Source organism: Patiria miniata, unplaced genomic scaffold, assembly GCF_015706575.1.
Source record: "Patiria miniata isolate m_02_andy unplaced genomic scaffold, ASM1570657v1 HiC_scaffold_9, whole genome shotgun sequence".
In the NCBI taxonomy this organism is placed as follows: domain Eukaryota; kingdom Metazoa; phylum Echinodermata; class Asteroidea; order Valvatida; family Asterinidae; genus Patiria; species Patiria miniata.
Genome location: NW_024037076.1, coordinates 19,193,485 through 19,205,694, shown reverse-complemented (window position 1 = coordinate 19,205,694; position 12,210 = coordinate 19,193,485). Strand labels below are relative to the sequence as shown.

The window sequence follows — 12,210 nt, the reverse complement described above, 5'->3', positions numbered from 1 at the left end:
GACGAGTCAATCTCGAGGGCGAATCCCCTCCGCACCCCCGCACGTACCCCCTCCCCCCATCCGAAATTGAGTGCTGTGAGTGATATATGCGTTGATTGATTCTTTATTTTCTTATCTCTTTTTTTTTTGGCACATTCAATATAAACAAAGTTGTGGTGAGGTAAAATCGTTTATTTCCGGGAAATTCCGTATTACTCTCGTTCTTGATCAGCTGTTGTTTTATTTTGATCTAAAAATACCAAATGAGGGCGCTAAATATCACGCCCACAAATTCCCTTCCCCTTCCCTAGCCCTGTACTGTACTGACTAAAAAAAGATACCCCGGCAGGCTGAATGGTTGAACCGTGACGTCATTTTTAAAGTCTGCCATTTTGAATACAAATTAGGGAGTCACCCATCGCAAATCTGAGCGAGTAAAGAGGACTTTCTCCTACAATTTCTTCCGGTAAGGCGAATTTTGTTGCTTTTTTAAGAAAGGTGAGACAGGCTTTTTTCTTTTCGTTTGCCGAATTTTATCAAAAAACGGAGACATTAGGCTCTTTTTGTGCCATTTTATAGCGCGGTACTGTCTATGTGATATGATGTGGTGGGAAAAACCGGAAGGGCAATGGAACTTAAACCACGTACACTGCACTGTACTCGCGCGTACATGCAGTCCCCCGACGAACCTGTACACTCAACCGGTGCACAAAAACGAGCATAAAAACAATCAGCTTTATTTATCTCAGTCATTTGCTGAACAAAAATTTCGAAATTTCTGTTGTGCAAAGATAACGTCCAGCCAGTCTGAGTAACAAGGACTCTACAATTTGCCTTTTTTAACATTTGGACATGTCCAAATGTTAAAAAAAGGCGATTCGTAGAGTCCTGGTTACTCGGACTAACGTCCAGCATGTTTTCACTTCAGTATTTATTCGCCAGGTTTGCATGGAAAACCAGAGTTTTCCTCAACTTCCTACATAGCATGTAACTTTCTGCCAATCATCAGATCATGCCCATGTACCAATGTCATTCATATTATGATTAAAACACTCACAAGTCACGTGGGAAAGAATGTTGGGAAAGAATGTTGCAACCTGATGCTGCTTTTTTCTTCATATATCATCTCAATGAAGGTCATTCATTGCAAAAATAAAGACATGTATCTGGGACTGAGAAACATTTCCAATTTCGTTAGGAAATACTTACTTAAATTTTTTTCTTGATCTCCACAGACTTTGTACACAACCGCTGAATTGGCGTCAGGTTGCAAACATTCTTTCCGAATGTTGCAACCTGACACCACTTTTTTCTTCATATATCTTCATATATCATCTCAATGAAGGTCAGTCATTGAAAAGTGATGATAAGACATGAATCTGGGACTGAGAAATATTTCCAATTTTGTTAGGAAATACTTAGCAAATGTTCTTGACTATCCATAGACTTTGTACAAAACCCGCTGAAGTGGTGTCAGGTTGCAACATTCTTTCCCTCACATGACTCGTGATGTGATTGTGTGTAAATAAATCCAATTTATCAGAAAGTGGTGAAACCGTGGTGATTCCTACCGTACATGTACCTCATGAAACCAAGTGTTTCATTACAACTTGTCTAGGCCCACCCTCTTAATTTTGTTCCTTTCTTGGGGTATTCAAGGCCAACATGTTGCTAATGGCTGGTACATGTAGTACTTTGAACGAAAGTTGCGAAAGAATGTTGCATCCCGACACCACTTTTTATGTTAAATCTCAATGAAGGTCAGTCATTGCAAAAATGTTGAAAAGACATGAATCTGGGACTGAGAAACATTTCCGATTTTGTTCATAAATATTTTGAAAATGCACTCGACTCCCCATACATTTTGCACTCAACCAAAGAAGTGGCGTCTGGATACTCGACATTCTTTCCAATAGTTCAAAACTATATATTCCCTTTGATTTCTAAACTAAACTTTAAGAACTGAATTTTATTTACAAATTAAATTTCTTATTATAATGATATTTTCTGCATAAATAAGTGAATTGGTGAGCAGTTAATTTTGATGAAATACTGTGAAAATAAGAATTGAGAGTAATGAACACCTTGGCCTACAGTGTAGGTCTGTACCGAATATACAGGAATAGTTTATCATCCATCTAATATCCGAATAGTGTTTTCCCTATTTGAATGTTTCAAAAAGATGTGAGTTGTGTCGAGAAGCTGAAGAAACGAAAGTGATGTTTTGCTTTATGCCAAGTTTGCGTCCTTCCAATCTTTCAAATGTCAGCTACATGTAGTTACAAGCCTTTGGCCTCGTGGCAGATGGGACGCTGTGCACTACATTATTCCATGTTCTACATTTTTGTACATGCGCTCATGGGATAACTAATATATTATTGATGGTAATCAGCCGAAAGTGAAAGTAAATTGGATCAAGATAGTTCATTCGGTTTCCACCTTAGGGACTTATCTTGAAAAAAAGTTTATAGTCATTGTTGCATGTTGGAAAACCACATAATCAATATGTCAGCTGACAATGACAGTAAGGCTTTTCCTTCTTCCTGCAAAAATGAAAAGGAAGTGAATTTTATGACAACAACAAGCATAGTCATTAGTCACATTGTGACATTTATAATAATTGTTTAAACTTGGAACTTATTTGGTATATTTTTGTTTCTCCATTGTCAACAAAGAGCTTATTTACCTTATTATTAACCCTAACCGCCCTGAATCCTTCAAAATCCTCTTTGCCAAAGTGGAGGAATTTGGAGGATTGAGGTTACGTGGCAAAAGTGCGTTACTGATTTCGTAGGATGCACTTTGTCATGGTCTTGGGCCAGACCTTGTGTTGTTTTTGCTCAGCCATGCATAAGTATAGGCCTGGATTATGCTTGAAATCCTACTTACTGCTCCAGGATGTCACTGGCCAAGCCTCAACATATTGACAGTCACTGCCGCAGGATTTTGCAGGATTCAGGCAGTGGTCACCCCTCCACGGACCATATTCAAGAAATAATAGAGGATTTTGCAGGATTGAGGCTACACATCCTAGTAAAAAGGCCTAGGGAGTTAGGGTTAAATAATACAAAGAACATCATGTATGTATTGTAGATAATGGCTTGATATTTTACAGAAGGAATTTGAGAAAATTGAGCTCTAAAGTCATGCGTATATAAATTGGCTCTAAAAATAAGGGTGACATTTGGAAAACAATAAAACCAAGCAACTTTGAAATGACATGCATGTTTTTCATCATCACTGCGAGACTGCTCGCATTTTTTTATATTTGGATCGAAAAAAACCCTAATGGGATATTCTGTGGATGATTGAATATTTGAGTATATTCCAAACAAACAAATAATTGGCACAGCCTTATTTGGGTTTTTTCCCAGTAGGTTGATCCATGTGCAATAATACTAGCCAGAATGATCGAAAGATTTATACTTCCTGGATGATTCTAATGGAAATACATGTAGTGCACACATGTTTAGTAGAATGTTTTTCCGTATGTTTTTCTGAGGACTCTATGCAACAAGGTCAATGCCAAAAAAATTAAAACATGTCTACTATGAAAACATGTCGCCTATGAAACGTCCTTCGTGGGGTCCAAACACTGCAAGAACATTGTAGTTTGTGTTTTTCAAGTTTTGAAGAATGTTTTGGCTTTTTGTGTGCCCATTGGATTTCAAGGATCTTTAAAAAAAAATAAGACACGGCAGGCTCAGTAAAGCTGGTTTTAAGGAAAAATGCTGTTCTTGTAGTCTGGTTCCCTGACCCTACTTCTGGCGAAACAGAGCAATTTGTAGACTTCAGGGAATTGTCAGGTCAAGGAACCAGCCCAGCTGGCTTGCACCTGTCACGGATGTGAAACCGCTTGCAAACAAAATGTGGACTAATTAAATTTGGTAAATTGGGGGCAGTTAAAAAAAAAAAAAAAAAAAAAAAAAAAAAAAAAAAATCATTTTTTTTTGCAACGATGGTCGGCCGACCATCGTTGGAAATTACCACAAAAATTCTCCTTTTCTTGAAAATGACAGCATACCAGGTGCCATGATTTCACAAGTAGGCATGAGACTGTTATTCACTTACAGTAAAGTTTGTATTTCATGGTAGTTTATTTTGTTCGATGTTTGCAAATGTTGTACATGATATGTACCTTTAAGTCTTCATTCATGTGGTCTATCTACACAATGGACCAGATTCAGCACATTACCGTTTACGGGGTAACCCTCTACGATAGCACTGCCTGGCTGACAAGTGACACTCAGTCAGTGAGTTAGTCCGTGAATCGGTCAGATACAAAGAGGACAATAGGCTAGCTAGCCCTCTCGGACCAGCAAAAACGCAAAGGGTTTTCTAGGGCAAACTGCAGTTCATTGCAGTAGTTACCAGTACACGTAACAATGTTTGACATTGACTGAAGTTTGTGCATGCACCAATGTAGATTACACATGTTGCTGCTGGAGGAAGTGGCTTTCCTGTTCCCTCACTAGTTCCTTGTTCCTGCATGAACGCACTTCCCATGGGTAAAAATAATTGAGGTTATTTACATGCAATACCCGAGAATAACAGCGACAAATTGGTATAAATTGAGATCATACCGGTATCACATTGTTTTTTGTCGGAGTTGGGTTCTTTATCATTAGAATGCATTTTACAATGTACACATCTACATGAAGGATAAAGCTATGCGTATGCATACTATGTTGTACTATTGTACCTCCATGACAATTGATTGTTTTGTTAGCTGAGTTTGGAGTTTTCATTAAATTGACATCATTTTTAGAATCAGCAGATGAGACTTCTTTGATAGAGTAGAAAGAGGAAGTAATTTTTTTTTTTTTCAAAATAGATTTTGTGTCTAGTTTCATTGGATTCATTTGATTGATAATGTTATGTCAGAATTTTTCCAATTCTTGGCAAATTTTCTTCAAACTAATTTAAAGTCACTCCTGTTCGGTATAACATCTACTGACTGCAAACGCCTTCAACGGCTCCAAAATCGTGCTGCTAAACTGATTTATCAGGCTGGAAAATATGACAACGTCACTCCTATCCTCCACGATCTTCACTGGCTGACAATCCCCAACCGAATCAACTTCAAACTTCTGACCCTCGTTTACCAATGTCTTAACACTGACTCTGCACCTTCATACTTAACCGAACTCATTCAGCTTTACAAGCCAACCAGAAGCCTCCGATCATCTACTGACACCAGATTACTCCATGTACCAAAAACTCGCACTTCCACTGGAGAGAAAAGCTTCCACGCTGCTGCCCCAAAACTCTGGAACAATTTACCCTATATCATCCGCCACTCTAGCTCACTAGCAACATTCAAAAAATCCCTGAAAACCCATCTGTTTAATTGATCTGATCTGTTTAACTGATCTGTTTAATTTGATAGATTTGTTATTACTTACTCATGTATTTTGAATGTGGTTTATTTCTTGTTCTGTTTTCTGGTGGTTTTTTTTTTTTTTTGGGGGGGGGATTTTCGTCAATTTTGTGTAAAGCGCTGTGGTACTTTCTATGACAGTTAGAGCGCTATATAATTGTTCAGTATTATTATTATTATTATTAAGGGTATGAGAACTACCACAAACTGACATTTTTAGTGTAATTTTGCAACTTAAGAATTACATTTCCATGATCCAAATATCAAATCAATCATTTGAGTTTGGATCAGATTTCTCTTTGAAATTGCAAGTGAAATAAGAGGAAATTTGGTGCAACAAAAATAATATTGCCATTACTGTTACATTATGAGGGCTTATCCCCAGTGTTCTGAAGAGCAGTTTTGTTATTATAATTAAATTAATTAATCATTTTTGTTAATGAAACCCAGGATTCTTCAAAAGCTGTAGCTAGCAAATCTGAAGAAACCTGTAGAGAGAAGACAATGAGAAGAAATTACAGTTTAAGAGGTTGCAGGACAACCCCAGAATGATATTCTAGGGAAAAGCCACACAATCTTGTTTAGTAATTGTGGAGACCACACACTTGTTGAACGATAGTTATTATGGGGACCGAAAATACTATGGGGACAGCAGAAACTTCCCCACAACTTGGTCCTTATTTCCCTAACAAGTTCCCCATAATGTGATGCCAGCCAGAGCACAAATCAAACAGGGACTGAAAACCCAATCCACATTATTGGCCCAGGTGGGATTTGAACCCGGGTTGCAGCTTTACTTTTTGGTCTGTTCATCACATGCATTGTAAGTTACATTTGTTTAGGAAAATTAAAAAAAACACAGTAGCTTGTTATAATTTAGATGCAATCTTTACTAATTATCAATCTATTTGACAAGCTACATTTCTTAAACTTCACATGCATATATATGTCAACAAATTTGTAAACATAATGTGAGAAAAGGGAAAGACGTAAACAGTATTAAAGCTGTAGCAAGGTCGATGCAATAAATCAAACTATTATGAATTATTTTATTGGTTCAGTTTTTACAAATTCAATAGCTGGGAATTTCGTCGGGTGCCCAGCAGAAGGGCATATGAGAGTTCTGATTGGAAAACACACTCTTCAAGAAAATTGCATTGAAAGGCTCCAATGTTCCCCCACGCGTATTAAATACAATGTTCTCATATTTATAAATCATATGAATTTGTGTTGATTTCCGATGAAAATGTTTAAATTTCATTAAAATAGAGGCAGTTTTCTGCAGTGCCCTTTTACTGGAAGATTTTGGTGATTACGCATACGCCCTTCTGCCTGGCACACAACAATTTCATGTAAAGTATATTATATTACTGTACACATTGTTCGAAGGCAAGTACCTACATGTACATGTACACTGCTACAGGAAAAGTTATCTATTGAAAAAAGTTCAATATTCATATTATAGCCTAGATCTCTGGAATTATTTCAGTCATACATGTAGTGTACCGTACATGTTGTTGAGATGTCTTGACTCCAGTACTGAAATATCCGTATGATGTATCTATTCAGCATGTTCAGGGCTACAACTCATCCCGCAAACTTCCCGTCCAAAAATGCCTGACATTCCACAGCCAGAAACCCTGAAAGTTGAGACTGTCCCTCATCTTGCGGCTTGGGCTTACTGGAGATTTTTAGTTTTAGACTTGAGCCAGTCTACTTTTCCAAGAAAATCTGCCTCTCTCTCTGCAAATTAAGTGACAAGCTTGAAGTGTGAGTTGAAAGCTGGACGTGGTTGATGAAGTTGTGGATTAAATTCCTACCATTCTGAGTGTCAAGTTTACACAAGAGTGCAGCTGAAAGCGGAGGGAGATTACCGAACAGAAATTCACGCAAGATGAGTGCACATTTCAACAAGTCTATTTGTACTGAGTACTTCTTCCCAAGTGCTGGGTGTCCTTATATGTACTGTATACTGTGCCGCATTCTGTATCTGATTGAGATTCAGTATTGTCTCCTGTCTAGACTTTTTTGTGTGGGGCTGGTAGTTGTGTTGGGCTGTGATGAGATGGTTCAACACTGTTGGGTTTTGGCAAGGAATATGAAAATATGACCCTGCCAGTATAGCTAGCACTAGTTAGGTCACATGGCCTTGTCAGTCATTGTCTATGATATCCAATTACATGGTACATTTTAAGTATGTACTGAAGTTAGATTAGGCATACAGGTACAGAATGAACCATGGATGAACCAAGGTGCATGTCACTGTCAGCTCAGTTAACAATAAGGTGCAACAACTGCTGAAAGGCCTGTGGCTCTGGTAACCACCACATAAATCTAGGCTTACATGTATGTTCAACATTCTAGCAAAGGAATTCTGTCGAAACCCATTCCTGTGGCATACCTTTTGTTGACAGTACATCCTAATGTCAATTTGACCTCCTGATTCAATCCATGATCTGTTTGATTATCTTGCAGGGTTTTCACAGAGATTTCAAAAAGTTGGACGTAATGGGAACTCAATCTTTACATGTATTTCATCACATGTCATGCCTTAGTTTATCTGTGGGTCTGATAAAATACATTGTGTAGATCACATAGCCATCTTTTTTGAAGTGGGGGATTTTGTTCAATAAGGATTGTACGCTAATAACATACAATGCGCTCAGTTCAAAATACAAGATGGCTGCTAAGTTTTTCTTTCTTCTGCTGTGGTCGATCCTGTGTTTTTTTGTTTTCCCTGTTGATTACACACACTCATGATATGTACATGATAGCCAGTCGGTGAGCAAATATTAGACACAAACATTTGATATTGAAGTATGTTTTTGGTGGTTAACCAAAGCAAACTAAAATACGAAGTTATGTGACATGTGTTCGTGTTAAAGTCCAGATCTACATGCAGGTACTCTACATGTAGGATCACATGTAGAAGTTCTAGTGGCAAAGAACGTACGCGTATATTGCATACTTGAATGAAGTGACCTCAACTTGAGACACATTTTGCACACATTAAAATCAGGCAAACAAGTCGACTGTGAACTGTGCACAAGTCATTTTACCATTGCACAAACCTCACAACTTACCTTTGAAGTACCAGTATTATTGAGCGTTCCTTTCATGTCAAGAGTGTGGACAATCCCCCTGCCTTTGGTTGCACACTCTTTCTATTGTGAGGAGTGCCTGGATTTGCTTTGACTGTAAACATTGAGGTACAAAGGAACGACAAACGCGGTACACTGCGGATCCGAATTCAGTTGTAATAGCACTGTTTGAATACGGGATGACATTTTACATACACTTCGTGTACTTATTCTCCTAACTCTTACAGTTATTTGACGAGTGTCGTTATACATTTGTAAATTGCATGCAGTGCAAACTGTGCACGTTGAATCATCCACATTTGTGTACATGTATGAAGAGAATTTCATGAACAACAATGTTGATGTACATGTGTATACCGTAAATGTACATGACAGTCACAGTACGGATGCGAAAACCATTGTAAATGCTGTTTGTAGCCTGTAGGCTACTGTAGCAATCATATAAGTTTAATTTGTGTACTCGATTGGCAAATCTAAACTAGTGTTCATTGACATGATATTTGATATGTGGATGTTACATAGTCTTTTACACAGTAATGTTTGTACACATGTGCATGAGCATTGCACAGTACAATGTGTACATGGACCATGTTGTTTTATTGGCCTAATGATAAGACAGATGGTAACATTTTACAAAGGTCCTGGTCAAATTGACATACAATCAATTTTGAGCTGTCGTATGCAATTTGTAGAATGCTTTCACTAACTTCAAAATAGACACGGTACAAAATTTGATTGAGCACATCCATTATTGCTTGCACAAATATGGTCAATATAGTCACAATGCAAAACAAATATGCAGACTTTCCCAACTGAACATTGTAATTGCATCCGTTGATACATAGTACTTGAAGACAATGTATGCTCGCTTATATGACAAGTCATGTCGGAGCCAGATGTTGGACTCCCCAATATGTCTTGGCTCATATCCCTCAGGAGACTTATGATTCATCTTTTGACAGCTTGATATGACAGTGGGGTATCGTACTGGTCTAATTTAATGATTCCACATTTCTAAATGAAGCTAGGGATTCTTTACATGTATGACTTTTTTTTTCACTAGTTGTCAAAAGATGTCTTGTTTAATATCTTGGATTATGCATGTATACAGTATTGTGTGAAAAAAACTGTTTTTCTTTCCATACATGAACATAAAATGTAGCAAAAACAAATTCAAGTTGAGATGTACTCTTTTACCAATGAGGAACTGCAAAGTCTGCGTTGTCTCAGTAGTGTTGTCAATCCCCTTGCCTTGGACACACAACTCTAAAAAAAAATAATACAAACAAAAGTGTACAATTTAGTTCATAAAGTGCATTTATTTTATTTATTTATTTGTTTATTTTTTGCCCGGGGGGAGGGGGAACGGTTGGAACAGTTTTATTCACTTTCCCGCTTGATTTTCCAACTTCTGTTGTAGTTGCAACCAAAAGGCCTATGGAGAATCGCATGCATGCTTGTCTATACATGAAGGCACAATGGTCAGAAATTGTGCCGACAATGTCCAGCATTTGAAGCAAAATGTTAGAAATTTGGTAATAATGCAAAATATGCCCAACCAAAATGTGCTTCAAGGTCCAAGCACAGGGGTAATTTAACCCAAGTAAGGGCCTATGATAAAGCATGTTGTTGACGTACAGGTACATTTTTTGTACATTACTGTTCTGGTACTGTCCAGGCCGAACACAAGCCTATGGACCTTATTCACGAGATTTTTGTCGTGTTCCCGGGATGGTGCCAGACTATTTATGCAGCCTTATTTTACTTTCATTTTTTTTTTAATCTGGCTTAAAACATTAGGGAATGTTTAATTGCAAATTTTAAATTATTCATTTAAGCAGACTTGAATTATTTAGCAATGTACTTGCTTTCGTTTCTCGTCGCAAGTTCCAAAAATGAAGATTTTACCCCACTTTCAATTCAGCATGGCCAACTCGTGAATAAGGCCCATTAGCTGACCACAGACTGCTGAAATTGACACCTTTGATTGCCAAAACCAATCAAGAGTCAACATGTGTGATTTGTTTGTGAAGTCATTCACAGAATAGCCTACATAGATACGGTAATTAAAGATGTACATGTAGTCCATCATTTGTAATTTGTGCATTTTGTTCGTTTGAAGCAACAAAAGTGTTCAAAATCTAATGAAGGATACTGAACAACTAACCTGATGAAGTTTCAGCTAAGCTTCAGCTGTATATTCCGAGAAAAACAGCATTCTAGGATCTCAATTTCAAGTTTTGAATTGTTTTGAATTGCAGCTATACATGACGTCACGCACTGATCCGACAAATTATAACAACCGCGTGTGCGTAGTGCCAATGCTTGCGAGCGCTTCGCCGAATAACAAAACGAACTACTAATTTAAATTTTCCTTCAGTGCGTCTTAAGACGCACCATTGGAAAGGCCTTCTTTCGTTGATTACTTCAAAATGACAGCTTCCCAGAAAGAATAATTTCACAGGGAGTTTAGTTTCCTTACTATCTTTCAACCAAGTTTGTTTTTCAACAATAATTACGCCAGTTACTTTTCAGATGGCTGCAAATGATGGACTATAGCTTTAATTTCAGTATGGGATGGATATTGTGTACCTGGAAAGAAATTGTGATCCCAACTTTTGAGGGTATGGGTTGATGAGCAACTGTATGAATACATACCGGTAGGCCTACTGTACATGTACATGTGTACATGTACAATGCATACCGGTACATGTACGTGTACCGTACTTGTACAGCCTTCCAGTTCTAGGTCATATTTTTACATAGCTGGGTTGCTCACCTTAGGGCAGCTCACCCTTGTCTATTTAAACTAACAAACGGGGGTGTACTAAAGCTTTCATCTTGAGGCGGCTTTTTCACTGTGGGGTCAAGAACCTGACTACACTCCCTCAACTCAAGTAGGGACTTGGACTTGAGTTTGAACCAGGGTGAGAGGAATGGGGGGGGGGGGGGGGGTGACATCGGGATGACTGGGTGATGGCAAGTGGGTCAGAAGTTCCAATTTTGAAACTTAGTATACTGTAATACGTACATACGTATGTGTTCACTCAATAATGTCATTCCTTAGACCACCCTGGTAACTTTGCATGTAGAGCAAGAAACGCTTTGTACTCTGCATACAAAGTTCCTCTAACTACATAGTAACTAATGTTAATTGTTTTGTACAATGTTTGTTAAAATACACTTGTGCATGAACTGTACTGGATGTACATAGGATGTGGTTGATGATGCATCGTGATTGGATGCCTCGTGAGCCAATCCGAATAAGGCTATTAAAACATTTGTCCAGTCACAGCTTAGACCGATCCAATAAGCTCCGCCCACTGCATTCGTGGGCAACATAATGGTACTTTTACATACCACACTACATGTTCCAGCTGCATTAGGCATGTTTCCCTGGACATTGAATAGTGCAATCGCAGCTTTGATTGGTCAGTTAGTATCATGGGGCGGGGCTTAATGATCGGTGTATTGCTCTGTCACTGCAGGTGCATACATGTACTGTACACACAGTTTAAAAACATGTATACATGTATGTTCTTTACCTTTAAGAGTACATGTTCCATATGTACATTGCTCTTGTCTTGTGTAATAAGTTAGACTTTCACTCACATGGTCACTGCATTACAAATTGAATGCTCATTGGTTGATAAATACATTTGTTTGCTTGACTTTAATTGTAACAGTACAGTGAAGTTGATAACATGATATGTCATCCCAGATGATTGATTGACATGAGTACATAATCAT

At 38.0% G+C, this 12,210-nt stretch overlaps 1 protein-coding gene across 13 annotated transcripts in view; it reads left to right on the top strand.

Moving 5' to 3' along the window:
• Nucleotides 1–345: 345 nt before the first annotated feature.
• LOC119720635 (talin-1-like) overlaps nucleotides 346–12,210 on the top strand; it is a 114,241-nt gene continuing 102,376 nt past the window's right edge. For 12 of the 13 annotated variants that reach the window (XM_038190401.1, XM_038190400.1, XM_038190398.1 and 9 more), the window contains exon 1: nucleotides 347–477. The gene's annotated coding sequence lies outside the window, so the exon portion shown is untranslated. Of the gene's footprint in view, nucleotides 478–12,210 lie in introns of all 13 variants that reach the window. The other variant, XM_038190389.1, reaches the window with a different exon arrangement.